The following is a 16272-nucleotide window of genomic DNA, read 5'->3' on the forward strand; positions in this document are numbered from 1 at the left end:
AAAGGGAGAGATAGAAACATCAATGATGAGAGAGAATCATTGATTGGCTGCCTCCTGCACACCCCCTACTGGGGATCGAACCCACAACCCAGGCATGTGCCCTGACCAGGAATCAAACTTGTGACCTCCTGGTTCATAGGTTGACGTTCAATCACTGAGCCACGCCGGCCAGGCTAGAAGGATCTTTAAGCAGTTATGGAGTCTATTCCCTGCCCCTTTCCCAAACTTTCTGTCATTTTTGGAAGAAGAAACCCCATAACTGTCGCTGGCCACAATGATTCACACCTTTTTCAAACAGGAAGTCTTCCTGAGGTTTAAGCTAAATCCTCCAGGTTTCAGGGTGGGCCTGTTCCCCTCTGCTCTTGTCTCTCACATAATCACCCATAGCAGGCTTCATTACATGCAGCCATAGCAGGGCACACCCATAGCAGGCCTCACTACATGCAGGCACACTAGCTAGAAGACATTGCCCTTTCCTCCACATGTCTGGGAGAGGCTAGGCCTGACTTCCAATTCTGGCTGTGCCTCTAACTAGCTGTGCGACCTTGAGCAAACCTCTCTGAGCTTCAGTTTCCTCATCAGTAAAATGAGGAAAGAGGCTAGACTAGAGGGTCTCTTGGGGCCTGTTATGAACTGAATGTATTCCCCCCCCGCAAATAATTCATATTGAAGCCCTAAATAAACCCCCAATGTGACTCTATTTAGAGATGGGGCCTTCAAGGACATAATTAAAGTTAAATGGGGTGGTTTGGGTGGGTTTCTAATCCATTGGCTCGGATCGTTATGAGGAAGAGACACCAGATCTCTCCCTGCTGCATACACACACACACACACACACACACACACACACAGGAGAGGCCATCTGCAAGACCAGGAGAGAGGCCTCACCAGGGCCCAGCCTCATAGGCACCTTGATTCTGGACTTCCAGTCTCCAGAACTGTGGGAACTAAATGTCTATGAGACTTGATTATAGCAGCCCAGGCAGACAGGCCCTTCTCTTCTGTCATCCTGGAGTCGTTAAGATGGTTTGAACCCTGGTGGGAAAATCAGTAACCCCCAGCCCCTCCAGAGATTCTGAGCAGGAGCTCTGTTTTTGATATCGTCTATGTCAGTGAGTTTCTTCTGCAGTTTTTTTTCAGGTATAGATCAATTGCCGTCCTTCACCAGCCCCTACTCACCACCCCAATCTCTCTACTGACAAAGGGCCCCTGACCCAGAGCCACGAAGAACTGAAGGTCTAGGGTACCAGAGAGAGAGGAAAAGCGAGAGAATAGTGAATGTGTGTGTAGGGGTGGTTCACTACATGCTTCATCAGTGCCCCTCTCCTGGGGGTCTTTTCTGTTCCCCCATCCAAACCTCAAAGTCATCTCTATGACAAGCACTACAGCCATGTCAGTTTGATGATCTCCTTCCAAACCTTGCTAGTTACATCTTTTGGCCCAAAGCAACTACTAAGGCTTTTAGCTAACAGAGGCCCATCCCCCCATTATGACCTTGAGTACCACTCCCTTGGTCCACAGCTGACCTGACCCCTCCCTTTTTATTATCCCTGAGTGGTTTATGAACCTGGGTTCTGGAGAGCAGTGACTTAACTTCTATCAAGGCCCCATCACCTGGTAGCTGGGCAATGTCAAGCCAACTACAGACCCTCTTGAAGTCTTGTTTCTTCATCTTAATGTAGGGTCCCCTGCTAAGGTTCCTGGTAGAATTCCCTATAATTACACGTGTAAAGCACTTAGCACGGTGCCTCTATAAATGTTCTATAGAATCTATAAATGTTCTATAGATTCTACTTACCATTATGACTTCCAAAAATGGGCACTGTGATTTTGGCTGACCACACTTTACTCACTCAGAGATGTGGGGACAGGGCCTGACTTTCGGTGCCTACCTAAGCTGGGTTCTTCAACTTTCCAGTCAGTCCTATGAGCCTCCAGTACACTGACATAACCAGAGCTGGTCCCTGCTGTTTGTCGCCACACCCCTGGAGCTCTCACTGGCCTCAAACTCCTTTAGCCCCAAACTCCCAGCAGCTCCCCACATGCATTGCGCTGCTGCCACTGGCTTTGGCTCAGGATCCCTCTAACTGCTTGTCTTTATCCAAATAACTCCCACTGACTCTTTGAAAGCTCTCAAGGGTCCTCTCCTTCAGGAAGCTTCTTGCCTACTCCCTTCTTCTGAGCTCCTGTCGAACCTGCACACATAATATGGGGTTCATCAATCCCACTAGGCTCTGGGATCCCTGGGGAGTATGGGATGAAATTGGGTTTTCTTTATCCTTCCCTGGTGTCTGGAGCACAATATTTACCTAATAAATGTTAGTGGATGGTGGATAGATGATGGATGGATGGATGGATGGATGGATGGATAAAAAATAACTATGTCTCTAGTTGTCCCTGCTTTGTTTCTCCTTTGAGTGATTTTCAGCTAATCTGCCTAAAGTCTGACTTGGCTCACTTCATGGCCCAAATACCTTCAGAGCTTGTGCACTGCCTGCCAAATACAGTTCAATCTCCTCAGTCTGGAATCTGGCCTCTTAACTACTTTTTCAATTCTTCTCTCCTTCTCTCCCACTATTCTCCAGCCAAATCATAATAGCTGTTCTCTACATCCTTACTACTTAGAGTGACCCTCCAATCTGCAGCATCAGCTTTACCTGGGAGCTTGTCAAAACTCTCAAGCCCTATCCCAGACCCTTTGTTCAGAATATGTATTTAACAAGATCTCAAGTGGCCCATGTCCAATGAGAGTTTGAGAATCACTGCTCTAAGGTATCCCCAAAGCTCCTGCCAGTTGTCTGTCAAAATCCTATACAACTTTTAGTGCTCAGCTTGCCTGTGTTCCACTGCATGTAATCCACCCCATCCCACCTGCCCCAACCAAGCCCACCTACACAGATTTACACAGGCACATGCACACATGTGCTGTTTCCTTCCTTGGAACAATCACAGTACTTGATTTATGCCTCTCTTATCACAGAGCTCACATTGTTCCTGGGGTTTAAGTTTTTGAAACTCATCCCTCTGTTGTAAAGTATAAAGGTCTGAATAAGGATCTTTTTAATCTATTTCATCCCATACCGTGTCTCAAAAGATACCTTGCACCTAGTTGGCATTGGATACATGCATTTAAACATGTGAACAGATTGTTGGAGTTAGGAACAAATGAAGGTCAGGTTCTTAATACAGAAAGAGCCACAGAACCCCCATTGGTGGCAGTTGCCCCAGGCGCCTGAGGACAAGAGTTTTACATGCTTTCTCCTGGCATCCTTCCCTGGAATAATGGGGAGTTTTCCCATCCGCCCTGCATCCTAGAGTGAAGGGGAGAGAGATAAAGTCTGTGATGGCACAGGACCCTTTGGAGGCTGCCTGGCTTCCCTTGGGGACAGTGAGGATGGAGAGGAGAGCTACCTTGTTGGAGAAGCAGAGCAAAGCCTGCACTTTATCATCAGTACTGAGTTCAACCTCTTCTGTTGTCAGTTCCAGTACTGAAATGTCAGGACACTCACAGATTTCCTGGCCTCAGTGAGTTCATGCACCTCCCAACTAGTCTCTTTGGAAAGGCTTCCAAATGCCCTCATCCAACCACTGCCGGGGCTGACCAGCAGACCCTGAGTGACGGATGAATAGATTACTCCAACACAGGTTTCTATGAAAGAGAGGCTAAGGGACTGTTTTACTTTAGAAGTAAAAGCAGCCTTGTTCACCTGCCTTGTTGGCTTTTTATTGTAACAACAGCTTGAACTCAAATTAACCTCTAGACCAGTGGTTCTCAACCTTCTTAATGCCGTGACCCTTTAATACAGTTCCTCATGATGTGGTGACCCCCAATTTCATTGTTACAAACTGAACATAATTAAAGCATAGTGATTACTCACAAAAACAATATGTAATTATATATGTGTTTTCTGATGGTCTTAGGCAACCCCTGTGAAAGGGTCGTTCAAACCCCAAAGGGGTCACGACCCACAGGTTGAGAACCACTGGTCTAGATACAATCAGTAGGGTAAGTATCCTTGAGAAAGTACATGCTTCTACAAGGTCGGGTCTTTAAAGACTAAACAGAGAGATTCTAGCAAAACACCCCGGGGGATCGGACTTTTTTGGAAAAGTCAAGGTAGGGGCTGCCGCATTTGGCAAGGTCCCCTCAGAGGCCCCCTGACCTTTCAGAGAATCCGCCTTACAGACATTACAACCAAGTCCAGTGCTTCCCCACAAACCACCGCTTCTCAGGACCCTCATACTGAGTACTTGGTTTTCTCTGTATTATACTGCACGGTGAAAAACAGAATGCTTTCTCCTAAGATCAGGAACAAGGCAAGGATGTCCATTCTCACCACTTCTACTGATTATTATACTGGAGATTCTATCCAGTGCAATTAGGTAAGAAAATGAAATATAAGACATCCAGATTGGAAAGCAAGAAGTAAAATTGTATTTACAGATGACATTATCCTATATGATGAGGAATCCACAAAACAACTATTAGAACTAATTAAAGGGTCAAGCAATGTCAATGTAAAAACAACTGTATTTCTAGATATTAGCAATGGAAAAACTGAATACAAAATCTAAAAAATAATTTCATTCACAATATCTCAAAAATAAAAATGAAATTCCTATCAAAATCCCAGCAAAATATTTTGTATTCATAGACAAGCTTATTCTAAAAGTTATAGAAAAAGGCAAAGAAACTAGATTGGATCAAACCGTCTTGACAAAGAAGAATGAGAGGAATCACTACCCAATATCAAGGCTTGCTATAGAGCTCCAGTAGTAAAGGCAGTGTGGTATTAGTAGAGGGACAGACATAGAGACCAATGGAACAGAATAGAGAACCTAGAAATAGAACCACAAAGTATGTTCTGTGGTTTTGTTTGTTTTGTGTGTGTGTGTGTGTGTGTTTTTAAAAAAAAAAAAATGAGCAACAGAAATCCAATGGAGAATTGACAGCCTCTTCAACAAATGGGCACTGGAGCAACTAAACATCCATAAGCAAAAAAATAAATAAAAATGCCTACACCTCACACCTTACACCAAAATTCACTCAAACTGGATCACAGACTTAAATGTAAAACATAAAATGATAAAACTTTTAGGAAAGAAGAATGCAGAAAATCTTTGAGATCAAGGGCTAGGCAAAGAGTATAATTCTTGAATGTATCTTGAATAGAATATCAAAGGGATAATTTATTCTAAATAAAGATACGTTGGCCCTGGCTGAGTGGCTCAGTTGATTGGAGCATCATCCAGTGTGACAAAAGGCAACCAATTGGTTTGTCTCTCACATAGATGTTTCTCTCTCCCTCTCTCTCTAAAAACCAATAAAAACATAACCTGAAGCAAGAATTTTAAAAAATGCATAAGACTTCATCAAAATTAAAAATTTTGCTGAGCAAAAGACCTTGTTAAGAAAATGAAAGACAAGCTACAGATTGAGGGAAAAGTATTTGAAAACCACATATCTGACTTGTAGCTAGAATCTATCAAAAGAATTCTCAAAATTCAAAAACACAAAAGCAATAAAAACACAAATGCAAGACTGCTTATAATCAAATTAAAAAAGTAAAAGACATGAATAGACATTTCACCAAAGAGGAGATTTGATTAGCAAATAAACACATGAAAAGATGTTTAACATTACTCACTATTAGGAAAATCAAATTAAAACTATAAGGAGATGCACACCTATTATAGTAGCTAAAATGAAAAACAGTAGTAAGACCAAATGCTGGCAACGATGTAGAGAACTGGGATTTGTCATATAGTGCTGGTGGGAATGGAAAATGGTGCAGCTGTTTCTTATGAAACCGAACATCCACTTACCAGGTGCTTCAGCAGTTGTACTCTTGGGCATTGGTCCCACAGAAATGAAAGTTTATACTCACACAAAAACCTGTACATTCACTAAACTGTACACTTAAATATGGTTAAAATGGTAAATTTGATGTATGTTTTACCACAATTTAAAAAAATGGTACACAAATATTCATAGCAGTCTTATTTAGAATATCCCAAAAGTGACAACAACCTACATGCCCTTCAGTGAGTTAATCATTAAACAAATGCTGGTACATCCATACAATGAGATACTACTCAGCAATCACAAGGAAAAAGCTACTGACACATGTACCAACTTGGATGAATTTCAAGGGCATCATAGATCCATACTGTATAATTCCATTTATATAACATTTTCAAAATGACAAAACCATAGAGATGAGGCCAGATTAGCAATTTCTAGGTGTGATGGTTCATTTTATGTGTCAACTGGACCGGGCTACAGGATGAAAAAAATCACTAGTACACATTATCTGTGAAGGTGTTTCTCTGAAAGAGATTAGCACTTGAATTAATAGACTAAAGGATATCGATCACCATCCCAATGTGGGTATCATCCAATTCGTTGAGGGCCTAAATAGAACAAGATGGTGGAGAAGGGCAAATCTGTTCCTTGCTTGACCTGAGACATTAGTCTTCTCCTGTCCTCAGATATGGTGCTCCCACTTCCAGGGCCTCCAGATTCAGACTGAAATATACCACTTGCTTTCCAATATCTCCAGTCTGCAGAAGGCAGAGTGTGAGACTTCTTGGCCTACATCATTGAATAAACCAATTCCTATAAATCTCCTCATATCTATCTACACTAATAAAAGACTAAGATGCTAATTGACCGTACCTTCGCTATGCCCAAGCCACGCCCACCAGCCAATCAGAGCGACTATATGCAAATTAACCCAACCAAGATGGCAGCCAGCAGCTATGGAGCTGGAACAAGCAGGAGGCTTGGTTGCCCAGGTGATGGAGGAAGCCAAGCTTCCTGCCTGCCTTGAGCCGGCTGTGGCCTCCGCTCATGGCAACAAAGTTTCAATTATAGAAGACAAATAAATCCCAGATACCTGTTTCCAGCCAGCCTCCACTGGGAGTTTGGGTGGCTGGGGGGAGTGGCCAGCCTGCAAACAGCCATCAGCCTCTCACCCAGGCTGGCCACACCCTCATGGGGTGAGGGTCCCGCTGGGGGGCTTAGCCAGCCTGAAAACAGCCCTCAGCCCCTCACCCAGACTGGCCAGGCACCCCAGCAGGACCCCCCATCCTGAAGGGGCTGTGGCCAGCCTGCAAACGGCCCTCAGCCCCTCACCCAGGATGGCCGGGCACACTAGTGGGGACCCGCACCCTGAAGGGCTGTGGCCAGACTGCAAACAGCCATCAGCCCCTCACCCAGGCTGGCCAGGCACCCCAGCAGGGACCCCCACCCTGAAGGGGCTGGGGCCAACCTGTAAACAGCCATCAGCCCTTCACGCAGGCTGGCCAGGCACCCCAGCAGGGACCCCCATCCTGAAGGGGCTGGGGCAAACCTGCAAACAGCCCTCAGCTCCTCACCCAGGCTGGTGAGGCACCCCAGCAGGACCCTCACCCTGATCCGGGACACCCTTTAGGGCAAACCAGCCAGCCCCCACCCCTGCACCAGGCCTCTATCCTATATAATAAAGGGGTAATATGCAAATTGACCCTAACAGCAGAATGACTGGGAATGACTGGTCACTATGACACACACTGACCACCAGGAGGCAGACGCTCAATGCAGGAGCTGCCCCCTGGTGGTCAGTGCACTCCCACACGGGGAGCTCTGCTCAACCACAAGCCAGGCTGATGGCTGCCAGCACAGTGGTGGTGGTGGGAGCCTCTCCCACCTCAGCTGCGTTAAGGATGTCCAACTGCAGCTTAGGCTTGCTCCCCACTGGCAAGAGGACATCCCCCGAGGGCTCCCAGGCTGCCAGAGGGATGTCTGACTGCCAGATTAGGCCCAATCCCCCAGGGAGCGGGCCTAAGCCATCAGGTGGTCATCCCCTAAGGGGTTCCAGACTGCGAGAGGGCACAGGCCAGGCTGAGGGGACCCACCCCCCTCGAGTGCACAAATTTTTGTGCACTGGGCCTCTAATCTACACTAACAAAAGAGAAACATGGTAATTGGCGTACAACCGCTACGCTTTTCATTGGCTAATCAGCGAGATATGCAAATTACCTGTCAGCCAAGATGGCAGCCGGCAGCCAGGCAGCTTGAAACTAACATGAGGCTTGCTTGCTTCAGTGACGGAGGAAACCAACGTTCCCCGCCTGCGGCTGCAGGCCTCTGAGCCTGCAGTTTCAAACATTGTAACAAATACCGCCGGACTTCAGCCAGCAGATTCGCAACATTGTATGCAAAGGCCAGGATCCTACTTTCAGGAGCGGAGGCCTAAGAGCTGGAGCCAAGCCTCAAGCCAAAGCTGGCCCAGAATAAAAAAAAAAAAAAGGAAAAAAGGAGCGTTTGGGAGTTCAGTCACCCCCAGCCTGAAAACAGCCCTCAGCCCCTCACCCAGACTGGACAGGCACCCCAGTGGGGACCCCCATCCTGAAGGCTGTGTGACCAGCTGCAAACAGCCATCATCCCCTCACCCAGGCTGGCCAGGCACCCCAGTGGGGACCCCCACCGTGATCCAGGACACCCTTCAGGGCAAACCAGCCAGCCCCCACCCGTGCACCAGGCCTCTATTCTATATAGTAAAAGGGTAATATGCCTCCCAGCACCGGGATCAGCGGAGCCACGAGGCCTCCCGGCACCGGGATCAGCATGACAGGGGGCAGCGCCCAAACACCCTGACCGTCCCTGCTCTGTGTGTGACAGGGTGCGGCACCCCAACCCCCCCCCCCCCCCCCCCCCGGGCCCTGCTCTGTGTGTGACGGGGTAGAGCCATAACCTCCCCATCAGCCCTGCCCTGAGTGTGACAGTGGCAGCGCCCCAACCCCCTGATCGGCCCTGCTCTGTGGGTGATAGAGGGTGGCTCCCCAACCCCCACCCCCACCCCCCCCACGGGCCCTGCTCTGTGTGTGATGGGGTAGAGCCATAACCTCCCCAATCGGCCCTGCTCTGTGCCCGACCAGGGGCTGCACCTAGGGATTGGGCCTGCCCTCTGCCACCCGGGAGCAGGCCTAAGCCAGCAGGTCGTTATCTCCCAAGGGGTCCCAGACTGCGAGAGGGCACAGGTCGGGCTGAGGGACCCCCCCTTCCCCCCGAGTGCACAAATTTTTGTGCACCGGGCCTCTAGTCTATATATAATAGCCTATCCTTTCTGTTTCTCTAGGACCTCTAATATCCTAGGTGACAAAGGGTAGCACATCAGAGCTCCTCTCTGGCAATGAAACAGTTCTGTATCTTGATTGTAATGGGGTTATATGATTCTATGCATGGGATCATATTATGTAGAAACACAAACATACTTCTAGCCTGATGCAGGTGAGCAAGTACCACGAACACCTACAGCTTGTGCTGCCTCTGTTATGTCTCCAGAGCCTCTCAGGAAAAGAGGCAAAGCAAACAAACAAAAGTCAAATTAAAGGAAAAGGAAAATCCAGGTCAGGCCCAACAGAAAGATATCAGTTTACAGTCAGCCCCTTTCTCACCAGTGACCCAGCATTACCTTCACTCCTCAGGCCCAGGCTCAGGCCCCAGCCTGAGGGTGCAAAGAGGACAGGCAGGGCCTGAGCTCTAAAAGCTTCACATAGAACAGTAGTTCTAAAAAAGAGCACTCCCACCCTCTTCTTGTACCTCCTTTCCCTTTCCCAGAGCAATGTCATCTCAGCTCTTTGGCTAAGACCTTTGCCTTCCCACCTGCAGACCAGGATGTCTCCAGGAACCAGGTCAATTTAACCATGGCCATTTTCACTGGCAGCTTGTGAAAACATTAGGTATGGAGCCAGGCTATGCAAATTAGTCAAATGGAGGAAGCGGGAGCCTCCTGACAGCTCTCCCTTTCAATGAGTGACACCACCTGGGGACTGTCTGTGTACCTTCTCAATACCCCATCCACTCAATTGCTCAGGCCATGAGCCCACCAATCCCTTCATACCACCCCTGCTACATAGACTCCATCATCAAGTCCTCTCAGCTCTACTTGGGAAATGTATCTTGAATCTGTCTCCTTCTCTCCAACATCACACCCATTGTCTCCGGTTGTTCCCTCCTCATAGGTCTCCCCAATCCTACTTTAGCCCCTTCAATCTCGCTCTCCACTCAGCAGCCAGAGTGATCCTTTAAATCAGATCAAATCAATTGTGTCATACCTAGAAGAAAATCCAACTTTGTCGTCCTGGCTGACAAAGTCCTCTCTGATATAAGCCCTGCCTCTCAAAGCTCTTCTGATTCTTTCTTCCACCTTTCACTTTTTCCCTCAGTTACTCAAATAAGTCATGCTCTTCCTTTTCTCCCTTATCTTGTCTGAGATGTTTTTCCCCATCTTCAATACAGTCCAGCCTGTCTTTGCAGGGAGCACTCTTTCTCTACAGGCCCAATCTCAAAAGGCCAAGCAGTCACAGCACCTCACCCAACAGAGCACTTGGATTGCAGTCTGGGTCTCAGGAAAGCAGACCCTAAGAGGAGTTGAGAGCACAGGATGTTCATTAGGGAGTTTTTGTGGGATCAACAACTGTGGAAGGGGAGCAAGAAGGGGAGGCAAGAGGCGCAAGTTGGCTGTGATGCAGACTCAACAACAGCTCCCATGTGGAGCTCTGCAGTTGGAATGACCCTGGACTTGGATTCAGGGTGGCCAGGTCTTTGTACTTCTTTACTGATCAGTCTTTGCACGTGGGCCTCCCTAGGCCATCTCCAGCAACATCTGCAGCTGAGCCCATCCCAGAAGGAACTGATAGCTCAAGGCTGCTTGCCAATAGTGCTCCTAGAACAAGGCCTTCAGAGAAGACGGTCTGGGTGGCACATCACAGTTCCCATCATAGCTTATCTCTACTTGGTATTTTTCTGAATTTTTCATTTATGTATGTCTCCTCTCCTAGAGTTTAAGTGCCATAGAAGCAGGATTTTGCTTTGTGTATTGCTGTGATCGCATGAGTGATGAATGAATGCTTTCCATTTAATTTTCACAACCACCTGAAAGATTAATAATTTGATTCTCATGGTACAAAAAATGAGTTAAACAAAGCTTAGGTTAAGAAATTTGCCCAGTAATTGGCAGGACCAAGATGCCAGTCAGCTCTGTCTAGCTCACAGCCAGCACCCCACCACACTGGAATCATGGTATGGGGCAGTGTGGTAGCTGGTCTTGTGTTGATGTGAGAGGGTACACATTCCGTGTGTGGCTTCGAACAAGATTATAAATTACTAAAGGATTTGGGTCATTCCCTACAATTCCTCCTAGTCTCAATGCTTAATCAATGGCCCCTCTGCACACAGAAGTCCTAGTAAATGTGGGCTCACTGATTTGAAAGCCAATCCCCTCAGGCCCTTGTGCTAAACACACAAGCAAGGGGTCAAGCTGATTAAATTGAAAAACAATTCTGCTTTCTCATGTCAAAACTGCTTCCTGGTTGGCTCCTTTCACTTCCTGTTCTTTGCGAATGCCCTCAAGAAGCCCAGCAAAAATCCACCGCAATCTGAAGATGACTTTGGAGCATTTTCCTGGCCCACTCTGTCTGCTGATAGACAAGTCACCAGCCTATGTGGTTCTGAGGATCCCCATCTCTTCCAAAGGCCATTCTGAAATTTTGTCCATCTGACCCCCACCCATGATATATCTTAGAAAAACCCTCAGGGTGGTTTGACCCAATAGCTCACTCTTATTGGAGACACTGGACTCAGAAACTGCCATGATACCTTTGGAGTCATATGAATTAGGACTGCCATGTATTTGTCTTTAATATTCAAATCAAGCACCAACCCCTGTTGAGGAAGAAATATACAGGAAAAAAATCATGAGAAAATAAAAGGTTTATGCTAGAATCTAAGTGGCCAGTGATTTCTGGGGAATAGAGACGTTATTTCTCTACTAGAGGCCTTCGTGCACTGGGGCAGGTGGAAGAGGGGGGGTCCCTCAGCTTGGCCTGACCCCTCTCACAGTCCAGGAGCCCTCAGAGGAGGTCCTACTGATGGCTTAGGCCCACTCCCCATGGGAAGTGGGCCTAAGCCACAGTCTGGCATCCTGGTGCAGGAGGCAACCAGCAAATCAGGGGGAGGTGCTGCCCCCATCATCCCACCACTGCTGCTGCCTCTGGCTTCCCTCTGCAGGAGGCAACCAGCCAATCAGGGGAAGGCACTGCCCCATCACCCCACTGCTGCTGCCACTGACGGCCACCAGCCCTCCCCGGCCCTCACAGCCGCTGCGGCTTTGTCCAGAAGGACGTCCGGTCTATCCAGTCTAATTAGCACATTACCCTTTTATTAGTATAGATTTGGCAAGGACACAGGACTCGGTCCAGGTCAGAGTGGCCTGAAAGGTGGCATTCCTGCTGCTTGCTGTTCAGGCACATTTTTCTGTGGGCAATCAAGTATAGTTTACTGGAAATTATTATTGAACTTCATATTCACTCTTTGCACACCTGAAGGGTTTATGAATTCTTCCAGGGAAAAGTTGGCTTGGTCAACTTTGTATCCAACAGTGTATCTGGTACATAGAAGCTGTGGCAGTAATACTACCACTACTATCAGTTAACCTTTATTGAGCACTCACTATACAACAGCCAGTGTATTAGGGCTCTCATGTCCACCATCCCACTGATTCCTCACCCAACTCTAATAACTTATCCTCATTTTACAGAAGAGAAAACTGAGGCCTAGAGGTTAATAACTACCCAAGGTCATACAGGTAGGAAATATTGCAGCTGATGCTCAATAGACATCTAATGAGTGAGTGAAGGACCATAGTCAGCCTGGTGCCTTCACTGCCCCTCAGAACCTAGTAGGTATCTCTTGCCTCTGGGCCTCTACTGAAAAAAATATACCAGACCTGAGTGCTCCCCAATGGCAAGTGTATACAGGTGCATAGCGCTCTTGGGGAAATACATGAAGCTCACCTGTTCACCTCTTCGACTGCAAAGCAAACAGTTCATGAAACTGATGACATTCTCTACCCATCAACCCAGATGAGAAATTTCCTGCCAGCACTGACCCCGAAGTTGCCTTGCTACCATCCAGAGTCAGTGAGAACCGGGAAATGGCAGACTAGTGGGACCTGTTTTCACTTTCCAAATTCCTGAACTCAGTTGATCAAGCCAGGCGAGGCAAGTAATAGCAAAGGTCAGGCAGAATTTGGATCAAGGGCAGAAGTCGTGTTCTGAATGTGGCAGGGCCAAGTGGTTCAAAACATGGCCACACACACTTCCTGGGGTTGAGCAGATACTTCAGAATTCCCATAGTCTGGAGGGAAGCATTTGCTGAGCACTTCACAGGGATCCTCCATTCCTAGACCCCAAATAAGAGTCTCTGCTTGTCTCTTCTGCAAAACAGCAGCAGAGCAACCACACTTCTTTAAAGCTCATCTACTCCCTCCCTGGGGTGGGCAGGCAGGCAGAGAGGCATTTTAATAAAGCTTAAGAAAAGCACCTAAGTCAAATGGTGGGTAGTGAGGACATAGCAAGGTTTCCTAGAGGAGGCAAAGTCTGTACTGAATTTTGAGAGGCAAGTAGCATGAGCCAAGTAATGCAGAACAGGATATTCCCAGCAGAGGAAACAGCAGATGCAAATGTGTAATAATAACAGTAGCTATCATCAAACAAATCCTTCCTATGTGCCACCCCTTGCAGTAAGCACTTTGCAGGTATCATCACTAATTTAACTGAGTTTTTCATGTCTCGTCTGTTTCCCCCATTAAAATGTCAGTTCCATGAGGACAGGGATTTTTTCCCCACCAGTGTATATCCCCAGTGCTTAGATCAGTCTCTGATACAGAATGTACCAATAAGTATTTGTCAACAAATCTTTCTCTTCCAATTGATTGCCAAGTATTTATATAAATATTTTGGTCTTATTTTATTCTTAATTAAACTTATTGGAGGTAATGTTGGTTACGGTTATATAGGTTTCATGTGTATATTCCTATGATACATGATCTATACATATTACACTGTGTGCCCATGCATCCCAAATAAAACTGACTATACAGTATGTAGGAAGCCAAAGAAAGGGTAAGAAAGGGACCATACACATACATGCACACACTCAACAGAATTTGAAATGCTTTTCCAGTAACTATAAAGTAGAACCACTTCCAAGGAAACAAACAATTGAAAAATAATCCAATTTTCAGTTACTCCTCCAGAAAGAAGCATAGAGATAACAGAAGATGGTCAAGTTTCCTTTGGACTTCCAAAGTAAAACACACACACACACACACACACACACACACACACACACACTTAAATAAGAATGCCAAAAATATGATTTTACTTGTAACATGCTAAGGATTTCTAAATTTACTGTAAATTGACACCACCTCCATTTTGTTTTTTTGTTTTTTTTTAATATATTTTATTGATTTTTTACAGAGAGGAAGGGAGAGAGATAGTTAGAAACATCGATGGGAGAGAAACATCGATCAGCCGCCTCCTGCACATCTCCTACCGGGGATGTGCCCGCAACCCAGGTACATGCCCTTGACCGGAATCGAACCTGGGACCCTTCAGTCCACAGGCCGATGCTCTATCCACTGAGCCAAACCGGTTTCGGCTCCATTTTGTTTTAATGTCTAGGGAAGAACACCAGATTGAAAGCTGGGACAACTACACCCAGGGGCCAGCCATAGAATAAAAGGGATGTTTTAATGAGAGCTTGTATTGATAAAAAAATTCAGAATTCTTTAAAAACCAAGCTTTAGAAATACACATACAGCTATGTGGAAAATCCACATTTAAAACCTCAGAGAGCCCCAATTTTGCATAGTGAGTGTAGGAAGTGGTCCTCCCCAGGTAACTATGAGGATCCTGGAGAGCGGTCATACCCACCCTCATGACCACAATCACTGGTCCAAGGACAGACACCTATGCCAAGTGGGACCGGCAGTTCTGTGGGTATGCAGATTTTGCTGCAGAGCACCAGTCACTTCTGTACCTGCAAGACATAAAAGTCAGGGACATTTGGCAGCCAAGTTTACAGTTAGTGTTATGAACTGAATTGTGTCTCCTCTCTTCCCCCTTAATTCATAGGTTGAAGCTCCACCCTCAATGTGGCTGTATTTGGAGATGGGGCCTTTGAGGAAGTAACCAAGATTAAATGAAGTCATAAAGGTGGGTCCCTGACCCGATGGGACTGGTGTCCTTTGCAGAGAGAAAAGGCCATATGAGGACACAGTTGAGAAAGCAGCCAATCGCAGGCCAAGGCTTCACCAGAAACTGATAATGCTGGCACCTTGATCTCAAGCTTCCTGCTTCCAAATCTGTGAGAAATGCCTGCTGTTTAAGCTGCCCAGTCTGTGGTATTATTATGGCAGCCAGAACAGACTAAGACAGTGAGGAACACTAAAGCTGAGACAGAAAGCACACATGAGAGTTGAGACTGCATTTAGTCATTTCTAAAGCCCAACAACATTCTTGTCTTGGCTTCAAACTTTAGGATCCTTACAATAATCTCCCATGAGTTTAAGAGAATTTAAATTGGGCATCTTTCATTTGCAACTAAATAATATACAGACGTTCCTCTGGTTATGTCGGGTTCAATGTACGTCGTTTCATGATTACATCGCTTCATGATTACGTCGCCATCTCCCATTTATTTATAAAAAAAAAAACTTTCGTCATTTCGATGTATGTACATATGTGCTTTATGTTTTTTATTATTTACCACAAGTAAAGGAATTATCTTTAAAATTTTTTTTACTGTTTCACTTTATTACTGCTGTGTATGTGCTCCATGTGACATAGGTGCTTATGTAGGTGGGTTCCTTATGGCGAAAATTGCCTTACGTTACACCGTAGGGAACGGATCTCCGATGTAACTCAAGGACCTACTGTACTGGCTTCTGGATAGTTGGAAGTAAAAAACTGAATGTAAAAAACTTAAAGCCATTTTGTAATGGAACCTAAGTTATATTTCATCTCTGCCTTTTATTTAAAAAATATTTTAAAAAAAGAAAAGCCCTTGCTTGTTTGGCTCAGTAGATAGAGCATCTGCCTATGGACTGAAGGGTACTGGGTTTGATTCGGTCAAGGGCACATGCCTGGGTTTTGGGCTTGATCCCCAGTGGGGGGGCATGCAGGAGGCAGCAGATCAATTATTCTCTCGTCATTGTTGTTTCTCTCTCTCTTCTTCTCCTTTCCTCTCTGAAATTTAATAAAAACAAACAACCATTACCTCAGGTTTTCCAGTATGAGTATTATAAAGATACTAGTAGCCCATCGCCGATATCATGAACAGTTGGCCGCCCGCTACTTCCACGGGAGCGGGGCCCGCCGTCTCCTCTCCGGGCCTGCGCTCAGCCACAGAGGCTGCGGGCCAGACCCGTCCCTGTGTCC

At 46.3% G+C, this 16272-nt stretch overlaps 1 protein-coding gene across 3 annotated transcripts in view; it reads left to right on the forward strand.

Annotated features, from left to right (window-relative positions):
• The window catches only part of PROSER2 (proline and serine rich 2), a 95492-nt gene extending 80195 nt beyond the window's left edge, over positions 1-15297 (forward strand). For all 3 annotated transcript variants that reach the window (XR_004974357.1, XR_004974361.1, XR_004974362.1), the window contains one exon: positions 14968-15297. The gene's annotated coding sequence lies outside the window, so the exon portion shown is untranslated. The remainder of the gene's footprint in view (positions 1-14967) is intronic.
• Positions 15298-16272: the final 975 nt, after the last annotated feature.

The sequence above is a fragment of the Myotis myotis genome, unplaced genomic scaffold (assembly GCF_014108235.1).
Source record: "Myotis myotis isolate mMyoMyo1 unplaced genomic scaffold, mMyoMyo1.p scaffold_m19_p_1, whole genome shotgun sequence".
Classification (NCBI taxonomy): Eukaryota; Metazoa; Chordata; class Mammalia; order Chiroptera; family Vespertilionidae; genus Myotis; species Myotis myotis.